Source organism: Acomys russatus, chromosome 23 (genome assembly GCF_903995435.1).
Source record: "Acomys russatus chromosome 23, mAcoRus1.1, whole genome shotgun sequence".
NCBI classification, from domain to species: Eukaryota; Metazoa; Chordata; class Mammalia; order Rodentia; family Muridae; genus Acomys; species Acomys russatus.
In genome coordinates this window covers 30,034,491-30,048,886 of record NC_067159.1, presented here as the reverse complement: position 1 = coordinate 30,048,886, position 14,396 = coordinate 30,034,491, and the positions used below count along the sequence as shown (strand labels likewise).

General features: G+C 37.8%; 1 pseudogene; it reads left to right on the top strand.

Moving 5' to 3' along the window:
* The first annotated feature begins 13,139 nt into the window (after positions 1-13,139).
* On the top strand, positions 13,140-13,900 carry LOC127206178 (40S ribosomal protein S6-like; annotated as a pseudogene).
* Positions 13,901-14,396: the final 496 nt, after the last annotated feature.

Here is a 14,396-nt window from a genome sequence, read left to right as displayed (position 1 = left end):
TTTCCCTTCTTGGCCTACCCACGTTTCTTAGAAGGAATACCATCTGTCAGGATGTATTTACAGAAGCATTTACAAAGCTTCACTCGTTTGCATGCTAACTTTTCAGGCTTGGGTGCTGAAGTCAGGTTCTTCTGGAACTGTTTTACACTATAGTCTTGAGGCTATAAGTGCAGTTTTGAGATTTAGGGTGCACTGGCCGACATATTTGTCTTGAGGTCTAAAAGGACAGCAGAGGGAGCCCCTGCACGAGTTAAACGCGGGCAGAACAAAGACTCTTCAGGTTACAGACCCGTGCACAGTGCCCTCTACTGGAGATGCTGGTACACCTAGATTTCAACAAGAAAGTGTAAGCACTGAATCCCAAACTAGTTCTCATCAGCCTGGATTACTGTAACAGTTATGGCAAGAGTAGCTGTCCTTCCAAAATAAGATTAATCTTACTTTCAGTTGAAAGTAAACACCTATTTTATTTCTTAACACAAATTTTATAGTTAATAAGTCAAACAAATTCTTATGAAAATCTCATTCATTTTTTAAAAGCTCTTGTTTTATTAGTGTTTTTCTGTCACTATATAAATACATTATGAAATCCCAACATGTAATACATAATGCACAATCTTAATATTTTGATGACATATGTACACCACTTTTATGTAAAACAGTCTTTGTCTTGCAGTATGTGAACAAAATCCACTTTAAAAGGTTTAGGTCAGGACTTACATTCACTGAATAGCAAATTTAATGTATATATTTTTTTCTGCAATGGTCCAATGTTAAAGCCAGTTCACTCAATTCCATTTCAACTTCTGCTAGCTTCTCAGTTCCTTGGAAGGCTCATGTATAGGAGGAGACCTTTTGTGTCCAAGTGTTTGGTGATGCTGTTAATTTTAAATTTGCAAATACTAATTATGAGTAACTTGTAATTATACTTCACCATAAGCCAGCAAATCTATAGCCACTATATATAGCTTAGTGGACAAAGTATAAACATTTTAAAAATGAGTTCACTCGTGCCTACCATTTTTCAGTAAATCCTAACCTTAGATTTAAATAACATTTTTAAAAATATTATACAACATTGAATTATAGCTCTTACAGAATAGAAAAATATTTGCTTCCCTAATATTTTATTATGACTTTACCAGCACTGGAAAGATGAATATGTAAGAAACATGTGACTGTGTTGTGACAAAGAATGTATTTGAAGTTTTATTTAAATTTTTTACTAAATGAATTTTTTATTTTAGTGGTTTTTTAGTTGTACTTTTATGACACTGTTTTCAAATATATACCTTTAATACTAAAATGGTAAATTTGTATATATGTTGACTGTGCACATATAGCATTGATTTACAAAAAAAAAAAATTCATTTTGTTGTTTTGTTTTCAAACAAGGCTATTGACAATGTAGTCTAGGCTGATCTTGAACTCATGAAATTTCTACCTCAGCTGTAATTACAGGTATGAGCCACCATGCTTGGAGATGTGTGTATGTATATATATACATATTCTTGAAGAAAATGTAAACTTCAAGAAAGAGAAACATCCTCAACCTAGAGAGAACAAGAAATATTTTCTCCTACTCATTTTGGCCTACTACCTCAAACAGGTGTCAATTTCTGGGCCAGAAGAATTGCACAAATTTGCTTATCTCTTCCTTGTTTGACCTGCAATACGAAGAGAACAATGTAATCAACACCTCTGGCTGTACATGGCCCTGAGGTTTCAAGGTTGTTTAAATGCCTTCCAAACACCAGCCTGGTGATCCAAATGATTGAGAAACACATTATGTCCCAGATTTCATTTGATGCTTTTTATGAAATGAATATTTAATAAGAAAAGGCACAAAGAATTTAAAGATTGAAAAAAATGTGAGCTTGGTAAATGTTATCTATGGGTTATGTAATGTAATGCAATGTAATTCTCACCACAAGTCGGTGAGATGGATGCTACTTTATTATTATTGTCTTACAGCTGAAAAATATTTAGATTTACAGAAGCAAAAACTAACCAAGTAACAGGGCTAATGTGAAAAGCCATGGCATTTGCTTCTGGTTAGTCTTAGTTTTGCTATGTTGCCTGTTCTTTAAAACCATAGCATTCTGTCAAAAGAAGTATTAAGATCTAAGAATAGAGGGGAAATGAGCACATCCTCGAAAAATACTTGTTTTCCCTCCCTGTCACCTTTGTGGGTAAGCCCTGAGCATTTGTCTGTGTGCTATCTTGAGAAAGTAAGGCATGAGGTCATGGGTGTGGCCCATTTCATCCATCCCTTTTAATGGGAACTACTTAACAGATATCTTCTTCAGGGACAGAAAAAAGCTTGGTAAATATCTGTCTGAGTCATGTGACTGTTTTTACTTAAATGTCTATGTATTTTATATTTTCCATTTACAGGATTATTACTATGGTAAAAAGTACAGGACAGAAATATAACTACTTCATAGTTCTTGCTCCCCTCACCTCTGCCTAACAGTTGAAGTACCTAATATATTAGGTACTTCATTAAAGAATATATTAGTAACAGCAACTAGAAAGTAAGTAAAGGTTGTATATATGAAGAGTTAAAATTGGGTAATTGTAGCTCAGTAGTTCAGCTAAGGAAAAATAATTTTGAGTGTGCAAGAATAATGCTGGGTTATTCTGACACAAGGATTTTTTTCCACAGGCTTCATGGAACACTGTTGTTGAGTGGAGTGAAGACTGTTAGAGAAAGCCATTAAAGATAGCTGTTAAGAAATACTACATTTTATTTCATAGGCATTTCCATGTTTCGAATGTGAAATGTCTCTTACATTTCTGCTTTGAATACTGCATCCCCAGTAAGCAGGATTGTTTAAAGTTGTGGATCCATAAGGAGGTGACGCCCCATTGGCAGAAGCAGATTGCTACTCTATAGTCATTGAAGGCTATCCCAGCCCCTGGTCCTCACCATCACTTTCTGATTCCTCATCTGGATATGTGCACCACTGCCATAGGACACTGTAGACAGCCCTGAGGCAGTCAGTCCTAGCACCAAGCCTTCTCCATCATGGTAAAATGAAATCCCCTTAAAGCAATGAGCCAGAACCAAACACCTTTTTACTTTCTTTTTTTTTTCCTGTCATGCATTTTGCAGAAGAAATTAATACATTGCTTTTTTTTAAAAAAAGTTCTACTCACTGAATATCACCGACAAGTGAAACGGATATTTAGAGTAAGGGACATGCCCCAATAATTATGCATGGCAGATATTACAACATAGTATAAAAAGGGAAAACCAACAACTTCATTTTCATAACTTCTGAAGAGTAAATAGAAAGCCAAATACTAATTTTCATTAAAAGTTCAATTTAAGACCTAACATGATCACTAACTACTTCCTGTAGAACTAAGCAGTGTCACATATTTCACTTGTATTAATTTATTCATCCTTCCTTCAAACTCCTAAAGGTTATCAGCCTGTACTTTCCAGACAAAGAAACCAAATAATAACTTTTTAAAAACTTTTCCCAGTGTAGCCAAACCCTCGAGTCAGACTCCAGAGCCACTGAACCATGCATATGGATTCACCATCATGCTTACTGTTAAGGAAAAAAAAAAAAACCTATCATTAAGTTTTCTTCTCAAAAGTTCTTTTGAGCTTTAAACCATGGTAAAGAAGATTTAGGAAAAGCCTAAACTATGCTCCAATGTTCTGCATATATTACAGGTATCCAAAAGGCATCTCTTCTGAGATGACTGAAGCTGTAAGTCAAACAATTTTCTACCTGACAACATCACAGACTCCATCTGGAATCTGAACATGGGGCCGCATTTCCCTCTTGCACTGTCATCATTTGTCATAGAGAGCTTTCTTTTTTCTTTTCTTTATTGCAGCTTAGCCCTCAGGACAATGTGGAAAATTCTACGGGTTAGTAGGAAGATGTCATTTCATTAAGTGAAAAATGTAGATGTCTGCATTGACGTCAACATCTCCCAAACCTTCTGTTTTCTTTGGTGTATTTTCTTTTTGCTTTGGGATCTTTCTTTATGCTGTTGCAAGGGGGAGTACTTCTGTCTAGTACCTATGCAGATGATTTCTTTTATGGCGGTCACATTTAGCTTCCTGCCCACCTCCTTTGCTTCCAAACTCGAATTGTCTCCACCCTTACCTAGCTCTCTGAGCCTTAAGAATGGATTTAATTTCTCCTCACAACAACTAACATATCTTACAAGATTATCATAATGACCATGATAAGCATACCAGATTCTCAGGCTAGATGCAGCATTTACCAAGTGATCCCTCAATCACCATTAAATATATGTATTTAAATTGGAGATATCGAGAACAGAAGTCTAAAAATTGTGCTGTAAATGAAAACTAACCACTCTTGGAACTATGGCAAAGGTGCAAACACATTTTCATCCCATTACTCTGTTGAAGACACTGAGATTTAAAGTAAGCACCTGAGAGTAAAATGTGGCTTGTATTTGAAATATCACCAATGTGCTCGTGATTTTTTTTATTCCTTTTTTTAAAGATGTATTTACTTACCTATTTATTTATTTATGTACGTGAGCATTTTGCTTACAAGTATGTATGTTTGCAAGTCTGATGTCAGAAGAGGGTGTTGGATCTCTTGGAACTGGAATTACGGCTGGTTGTGAGCCTTCATGTGGGTGCTAGGAGTCAAACCTTGACCTTTTTTTAGAAGAGCAACATTCTCTGAGCTATCTCTCCAGACCTGGGATCATTTGTTTTTTAAACACAGCCATAGTGTAATGATGTTTTAGAGGGCAGGAGAGGTTTAGAAAGTAGGGGTATGGCTGGGACAGGAATTTAAAGGCTCCATCCCGAGCCCTTTTTTAAAAGCACATCTTTCTTTTAGTCCAGTGTAGTATGAGTCACTTCCTCCCCCATGCCCCCGCATCTATGTAGTCTGCTGCACATTCCCCCATTACAATGGACTGAGAGCTTCGGATTCCATGAGCCAAAATAAATGCTCCCTCCTATATTTGGCTTTTGTCGGTTATTTTGCCAAAAAAAAAAAAAATAATAATAATAATAATAATTAACATGGCAGGATACATCACTTTGGTCTCTATGAAAACTGCACCATACCAATTTCTACATACCACTGCCAACCAGTATGTGCTAACAGGAAATAATGTTGTATCTTGGGTTGTCTATATTTTGAAGATGTCGGTGTCCATCATTGTTTTATAGACATGGTTCCCCATCTTCAGAGAAGAAAAGTAAATTTGGACTGTGACATGTAAATCCTAACTTTATGAGAACCATCTGTCTGTAGAAGAGAAAGTTCACACAGACTTGACCTTGGCAATTTAAAGTGCAACTCCCCCTATTCTATACACTGTTAGAGTCATGGGATGTAACAATGTGCTATTATTTGAATTTTTCTGATAATAGAGCATAGTTATTTTTCTCTCCTATGCTTCTATAAGTTCTATAGCAGTCTGGGATAGCCCTGTGACACTGTAAAGAGTTTTAGCTTTAAAGCCATTTGAGTTGGAGTACAAACCTTGAGTCTTCCAGCTCCTGGCTAGTCATCTGTCTTTGGGGAAATTACTTAACTTCCTCGAACTACAAGTCACTTGTTAACAGTCTGTACCTCATATAGAGATTAAATCTGAACAAGGATCTAAGACATTTCATGTACAGCCAGCAGGTAGTAGCTGTTGGGATTGAAGTTGGTTTAAGCATTCAGGAGCAGGCTGAGGTAAAAGTGTTGTAAAGATCCTGAACCAGATTCTCTGACACTAAAAGTTGTTGAACCCAGACACAGACATTTTTCTTTCCATTCACATTGTATCCCTAGTCTGTGGAATCCACATTCTCTGCCCTATGTATAAAAGACCCAGCTGTGGTCAATCAATCATAAGAACTAACTTAGTACTTCCTGCTGGGGAAGCTGACAGAGTTATCCCAGAGAGTGTGTCTTTAAGCATGTCTCTGCTGCTATCTTACTGTACACTGATCATTCAAACCTGTTTCATCACTGAACTCAATCCTAAGAGACAGACAAAAAGCAACAAGTATCTTTTCATGCTAAAATCACAACTTTTAACATAATTGAATTTGCCAAAGCACCTTTGATGATATGAAAATTGTCAATAATGGTTTGACACACTCTTTCTGATTAATAAATGTGGTGGGCCACACACAGTGGGATGATGAAAGGAGCACTTCAGAATTGAATGTGTCCCCTGGGAGTCTTCTTTTTTTTGTTTGTTTTTTTATTTAAATAATTTATTCAGATTACATCTAAATTGTTATCCCCTCACTTGTATCTTCCCATTCCCCCCTCCCTCCCTCTTTCACCCTATTCCCCTCCCCTAGGCCTGTGACAGAATGGGACCTCCTCCCCCACCATATGATCACAGCCTATCAAATCTTGTCCAGATAGCCTGCTTACCTTTCCTCTGAGTGCCAACAGGCCTCCCCACCAAGGGGACATGGTCAAATAGGGGGCACCAGAGTTCATGTCCGAGTCAGTCCCCATTCTACACAACTGTGGAGAATGTGCTGTCCATTGGCTGGATGTGAGTAGGGGGTCTAGATTTACTGCATGTATTGTCCTTGGTTGGTACAGTAGTTTGAGCAGAGCCCCCTGGGTCCTTGTTACTTTAAAACCCATAATAGCCAATAGACTCAAATACCTCTGTTCAGTGCAATCACACACTGGGACACAGAACATGCAGGTCTGACAGAACAAAATCCAGACATTTCTGTCTACTTGTTTTCTCTAGAACTTAATTTTTTAATTTAAATTCGAAGAAAAAAATGAGAGAGAAAAAAAAGGATTTGCTATTCAAGAGAACAGTTAAGCCTTAGAGGTCAATTTCTTATAGAATTGTTTTTGGATAACCTCTAATGCTTGATCATCAATTGTTTTTATTATGGAATGTCACATGGGAGAGGGTAGGGGGCCTTCCTTAAGGATAGGATTAACATTACAGTAATTACCTACCCACTACTCCTCAGTTCAGTTTTAAATAGTATTAATTCTCCCTTGTATCAATTTTAAACTTTGCATCTTCATGATTGACATAAATATGATGGGAAAAGTAGAAAGGAAAAGAAGGAAGGGACAGGAAAGAAAGAGGTGCAAAAAAAGAGAATCCTTGCTGCTGAGCAAGGTGGCCCTCAGAGGAAGGATAGCAGGTTGACAAGAAGAGACTTGGTACCCTATGAGCATACACAGGGGGAGGAGGTCCCCCTCAGTCACAGTCATAGGGGAGGGGAGTAAGGGGAAAATGGGAGGGAGGGAGGAATGGGAGGATACAAGGGATGGGATAACAATTGAGATGTAATATGAATAAATTAATAAAATATATTTTTAAAAGTAAAAAAAAAAAAAAAAAAGAAAGAGTTCATGAACTTCACTGCATCGTTTCAAGTTTCCTGGGATTGAAGTATTTCTTTACAGTCTTTGTATTTACATTTTCAAATTTTGAAACCTAATTCATACCAACACTCAAGTATAAGGCTACCACTCTCCTGCCTTCATGACTTACTTCTATTGTTTTTATTTTGTTTTTTGTTTGTTTGTTTGTTTTATGCTACTACCTCTTTGGCTGCTCATATGAGGAGACATCTGAGAACAGAAACCAGCATTCAGGAAATAGATCCAGGCAGAGATTCTCCATAGTCCTTCCTGGAAATTGGGGGAGGGGTTGCTGTCCCATACTCATAAACCATATTTTTCTCTTGGAATTAATGTTTAATAGAAGTGAGGTTGTCTTTACACAAGGATGGATTCTTATGAGATGATCCACCTCAAACTCCCTCTAGAATTTTGAACAACTTTGTACACTCAAGACAGTATGTTAAGAAAATATCTCCCCAAGCAATGCACCAATTGGATTTGTAACGATCTTCACTTCCTAATTTTTGTTTAGATTCTTAACATTTGAGTCTAGTGAGGCTACAGTTAAAACCCAGCACTTCTGGAAAATATCATAGGACTCTGAGAAATATGTCTACAAAAAGAAGATTTGTGTCTCAAGAGAAAGATCTACAGACTGAATATTTCAGAGAAAACCATTTATTCACTTTGTAAAGATGAAAAGGCAGAAAGGCCCTAATGGGTAATAAAACATCCATGCGCAGGGAGTTCAAGAAGCTGAATTCTCAGACCCTGCAGTTAGAAAAGTACCTACAATTTCAAAGAAAATTTTAAGTATTTTCCAAGGAAAATGTTTAAATATATCTTAGAATGACACTGGCTTTTATTATTACTATTTTTTATGTTTAGAAAAGGCACACATCCACACCATTTTATTTAAGAGAAATCCATTCAAAGTTTAAAATACATAAATATTTTATAGACTGTCCTTTTTGCTATAACCTTATAACTTACCTTTAACACTGATTACCATGTAACTATAAAATATTTACATATTTAAATAAGATGACACTGATATCCAAGACAATGAGCATATCTGGTCAGCTTGGTCACTACACTTTTGCTTCTGGAAGCTTCTCCCACTGTGAACAATGCTGGTAAGTAGTAAAGGGTCCGATCATTACGTCATGCAATGTTACATCATGAGATAGAACTAATTCATAGCATTTAAATGCTCAAGAGAATTACACACATGCCAGCCATTATGAAGAAAACAAGAAAACAAGAAGAGTAAAATATAGGTGTTAAAAAATATCATGAGTAAAAACCTGACAAATATTGAAAGAAAAAATCCATCTCTATTATCATAAAATTCAAGTTATGCTACACGGAAAACAAATTTGTTCTTGCCATGCTTGTTTAAATACTCTGTTTGGCTTACATGAGAAGCTTGCAAGGGAAGTGGTTTGATGGCCCTGACAGCCCTCTGCTTATTTCAAGGTTGCCATCAATTGTGTGGGTATATTGCAGACTGAATGGAAACTAGAATATAATGGTATTCCAATGAGAAGCCTTTTTTTTTAAGAGATAATTCTTTTATTTTTTAATTTAATTTTATTAATTTATTTATATTACATCTCAATGGTTATCCCCTCCCGTGTTTCCTCCCATTCCACCCTCCCTCCCATTTTCCCCTTACTCCTCTCCCCTATGACTGCGACTGAGGGGGACCTCTTCCCCCTGTATATGCTCATAGGGTATCAAGTCTCTTTTTGGTAGTCTGCTATTCTTCCTCTGAGTGCCACCAGGTCTCCCCATTCAGGGGACGTGGTCAAATATGAGGCACCAGAGTACATGTGGAAACTGGGACAGAGGGGAGGACATTCTATTGGGACTCTAGATGAGAGAAGCATGGGAGAATGGCAAAATCGAGGGATCCAGAGGATCCTAGAAACCTACAAGAAGAAAATTATGATAGGCAGATTTGGGCCCAAGGGTCCCGCTCAAACTATGGCACCAGCCAAGGACAATACAGGCCGTAAACTTCAAACCGCTACCCAGATCTAGCCAATGGACAGGACATCCTCCACAGTTGAGTGGAGAGTGGGGTCTGACTTCCAATGAGAAGTCTTTTGGCACTAACAACATTTTAGCTAAGATAGGAATACTATCTCACCCATGTGTTAGCGATAACGCAATAATGTGACTTTGGGAAAGTTAACATTAAATAAATTAGTTATTTATGGCTTAAAAGGTTTAACAATAGCCTGCTGGGTAAACATCCTATTCATTTAGGTATTATGAAAAATACATATTCACATAAGTCACCATGATGGCAATACTCTGTTCATATGCAGAGTTATAATCAGAATGTTATAACTCTCGTCAGTCGATGTCAGAAACCAGAGGACATGAATGATCAGAGTGAATGATGACATAGAAAATGGAGAATGCAGAGGCTCACCCTAACATACAAATGTATTTTGTAGGACATACTACTAAGTAGATACTTTCTATCCATGTAGAATATTTATTTAGTCAAGCAAGAGTAGGAAACAGTGGGAATGAAAATTACCTATTAGTATATAAAAAGAACACAGACACTAATGTAAAAAAAAAAAAAAGGCGGAGGAATTTCCCCATAAACACGTTTCCCAACCATACCTGACCACTGGTTATATTAGCATTATGGAAACATTGCTACTAAGACACGTGGTCAATCTGTGGGACCCAAACAAAGATATGTACACATATGCGCACACACACACACACACACACACACACACATGCTTGCATTCAGGCACATGCATGGGCACATACATATGCATAAATGTGTATGAAAATGAGCATTTATGTCAAGAAATTCCCTTAGTAGAGGAACTTGGTAGCCAATTCTGCAAGTGGGAAATTCTGCATATTAAAGATTGAGGCGTCACTGTCCATGTTTCCACAGTAAGTGGTCCTCCATTGTTGCTGCACATAAGCGTCCTAGCATCAAAAGATTCCCCAGTTAATTGATTGAGGCTTGGAACTAAGCATTGACATTTACAGGACTCCAGCACTGTCAAATTGAGAGTCACAAAAGTGAAAATGTTTGAGGGAATACATTCGGTGGCAATGGCTATCAGGACCACAGGCTATGGTTTGGCCTTTTGTAAAAGGTGTTTGTAATTGATGGCAGCCTCAAAATCCATTCATTCAATGCTAGCTCACCATCAGCCTCGCTTCCTTTCCTCCTAATCTGTTCTGCTTTACTTTAATATGTTAGCCCTCCTGTAACGTGCTTTCATTGGGTTTCTGCTCCGCCCCATGTGCACGCCTGCCTTACAGCGAGAATTATGAGCACTGCCTCCCTCTTCTTCCTGTCAGGAATCACTCACAGATGAGAGCACCTTCAGTGGCCATGCAGCTGAGGATAATTGGATTTGATGTCACCAACCATCTAAATGCATAGAGGCCAGTAAAAGCTGCTTCTCTCCTGGATACATCAAAGGCCAGAAACAGCAATTATCACACAGTCTATTTCATTCTGTAGCACGTAGAGCAAGTAGTGCCGCCAGCTCTCATAGCATGCACTCTCTTGTATGGATGATTTGTTTCCATTCTGATTGGAAATTAGATAAGTATGCAGATATTAGATAGAGGATAGACTAGAAAGACAGACAGACAGATAGATGATAACTAGATGATAAATAGATGATAGATTGATAGATAGATAGATAGATAGATAGATAGATAGATAGATAGATAGATCATAGACAGTATACAGATGCATACATACACACATACAAACATACATACATACATACATACATACATACATACATACATACATTCATACATACATACATAGATGATAGATAATGCTTTCCTAGTGAGTCTGTCTTACATAAAACACATAAGCTATAAAGAAAAGTTAATCTCTCCTGAATACTCAGTGGAAGAACTGAGAGAAATGGGCAAAGTGGGGAGGAGCACAGAAAAGGAGGAGAAAGCATTATAGAGAAAGGTCAGCTGCCTTTACCTGGAATCCTGTTAGTAAATAATGTTATAAGTGCTCCCTTTTTACTTCATAAGTGCTTCTTTATATATATGAGGCTTAGAGACTGACAATTTTGCTTAAACCTAAACAAAGTGATTTATTTAAAAGTGCTTCTTTCCAGAAAATCTACAAAATGGAGACAAGTGGTCTTCTCTTCCATCCCCCCATCCATTCTTGTTATCTGTATCAGGAAGTGAGTGGTATTTATGCTGCTCCCCTTCTGCCTGTGCTATGTAAGGGAGAAATCTGGTTTTTATCAAGTCCTCAATGACTGTTTTGAAAAATAAGAAAAATATCTAAATAAACTGAGACAACATACTTAAATAACACCATGTCTTGCTATGATAACTAATTATCTTGACAGAATGAAAGAAACCCCCAAATCTAAGGCATTCAAAGTACACAATCATCTGTTCTAGAACCTCTGAAAGAGTGTGCATACCAACTGCTCTATTTCAGAACCAACTCTGTGTCTCTCGGTTTACTTGGTATGGGCCTCTGAGCCAAAAGAAAGAGCTCATGAGGGCTCTTGCTTGGGTTCCAATGTGACATGTCATCTCCCAAAGGGTTCTATCTGATAAAGGCTTGCTCTCTAGTTGGTAGCTCTATAGAGACATGATAGGCTCATACCTGAGGGTGCTAACATTGTCAAAGGATTCTTCTTATTTTTTTCATGGTATTGTAACTCAATAGGCTATGGATATGTCTTGAGTAGCTGAAAGACATTAGCTACTGTGGTTGTGCCTTTGGAATGTTCTATTATCTATCTATCTATCTATCTATTATCTATCTATCCATCTATCATCTATCAGTCATCTATCTACTATCTATCAATCTATCCATCTATCATCTATCTATCTATCTATTATCTATCTCTATTTATTGTCCTTCCATTTTTTTTGGCTTGTTGCTACTAGGTATGTGGGCTTACCACATGATGTGGTTTCCACCAGGATATCTAACCTCACAACAGACCCAATACAATGAGATCAAAGGAACAATGACTTAAAGCCTCTTAAACCCCAAGATCAGCTCAGTCCTTTCTCCCTGGCATTGATTTTTCTCAGGTATTTTTCTCAGTGGCAGGGAGCTAAGATAGTTCTATATACATCTTCCAAAAGGTCTCTTTCCATGTGATCATAACATGGCATAGCACACGGCACTCTAGACCATTCTCCTGCCCTTACCTCTGAGCTCAATCAGTTCTGTACATCTAAGTAATACGGTAAAGCTTCAATCAACCAAATGAGAAGTTGTTCTGAAATGAGTCTGGTTTTCTAAGAAACATAGGGAGCATGTCATTCCAGTGAAAGAGATCTAAATTAGTGTTCTGAGACACTGGCAGGAACAACAGATGTCTTAAACACACAAAGTCTTCTCAGTCATTGATAATGAAAAGACACGCCTTGGAGCCAAGAGTAGCCTTGGACAGACACACACAGACTTAGAAAAACCTGATCCAGATGTATGAGAACAATGGCATATGATGCTGTAAGACTGAAAAAAGATGCAACCAGATCCAGGGGTGTACAAAGGTCTGTTTATTGAAGACTTGAGGAACAAAAGTGTACCTTGGGTGGCAACAAGGTACACTGGGCCTATTCCAAAGCAGGAGGCAGAGTTTTTATGCTGACCTAGACAAAAGAAGATGGTGGACAATCCTAGTGTACTTGGGCTTCCCCTGAAATTCTTAGTCCAACATCAGTAAAAAAAAATAGTGTGGGTTCTTTTTTAGAGGTACCTCTTAGGTGATTCTCTGTGTAAAGATGCAGCTGACTATCTCCTTCCCAGGCACTGACTGCCAGAGGCTCACTGAAGTAAAGGATGAATGTAAGCTTTTACTTTACATGAGATCTTAGGGCCACAGAAGAAGCTGCTGGTGCTCTAGGTAAAGAGTGAACGGGTTATGTGGTCAAAATCACTGACGGGAGCAAAACACTAGGTTTTCCCAGGAAGCAACATATACTGACCCCTGGTAGAGTACTCCTCCTGTTGAGTGAAGGGAACTTTTGTTATAGACCACAGAGAATTAGAGAGAGGGAGTGCATGTTTCTCAGGGATGCATCATGGATGCCAAATTGAGTGTTCTCAACGTGCTATTGTAAAAATGAAGAGATGACTACTCATGGACTGACAGATACTACTGTGCCTGAGATGATGTCCCACCCCCCCCCCAAAAAAAACTAGCAGGATCTGAATTATTTTCAGTCTCTCTAAGAAGGATGTTGTCCACCAAAATGTTGTTAGGAATCCCTTAAACAAAGAAGGTAAGAAGCTCAGGACCAAATCTCCCAAGAGCCAATATCTTGTCACCCCACATATCCTGCAACAAAAACACCAATTTATTGTTCTGAAGAAACAATGCACTATAAAAAATAAAGAGAACGCTGCAGAATATGCTAAACTTTTGGCCAAGAAAACAAAGGAAGCCAGTGAAATAGGCCAAAAACAGATTGTCAACAGACATAGGCTGTCCTTGGTGAGAGCTTCTACTTCTTAATCCAAATCCAGTCAAAAGTGTTCTTAAGAGTATCAAGTAAATGATAAGGCCTTTTTAAAAAGAAAAAGAAATAGTCTGGGAAGGAGTGGCCTGTGCAACATGATCTCTGGCTAATTTGTTGACTATTCTATAGGATTTGGGACAAATACTAGTGTCATCTGGCAGGCAAAATAGAAGCTATGACCAAGATTATTGTAATCTCATCAAGCTGGATCATCAGAAAGATCTGGGAATGATTGATATTCTAATCATATCCTGACTTAGATGCCTCTTTTATTTAATACATTTCTCTTGTCCTTTTTTATAATAAATTACAAGCACCATATAAGGCCCCATTCTTTTCCTCATCCCATCTCACTCACCTTCACTGTGTGGTAAAGGATTCAGTAACTGCAGGGATTCATATATTTGGGGAGCTAGCTATGAGAGGAATAGAATAACCACTAGTCTGCTGAATTTCCATTTTTCTTAGCTCAGAGCCTGTGATGGTATTATGAAATGAAGTCCTACCATATCCTTTCCT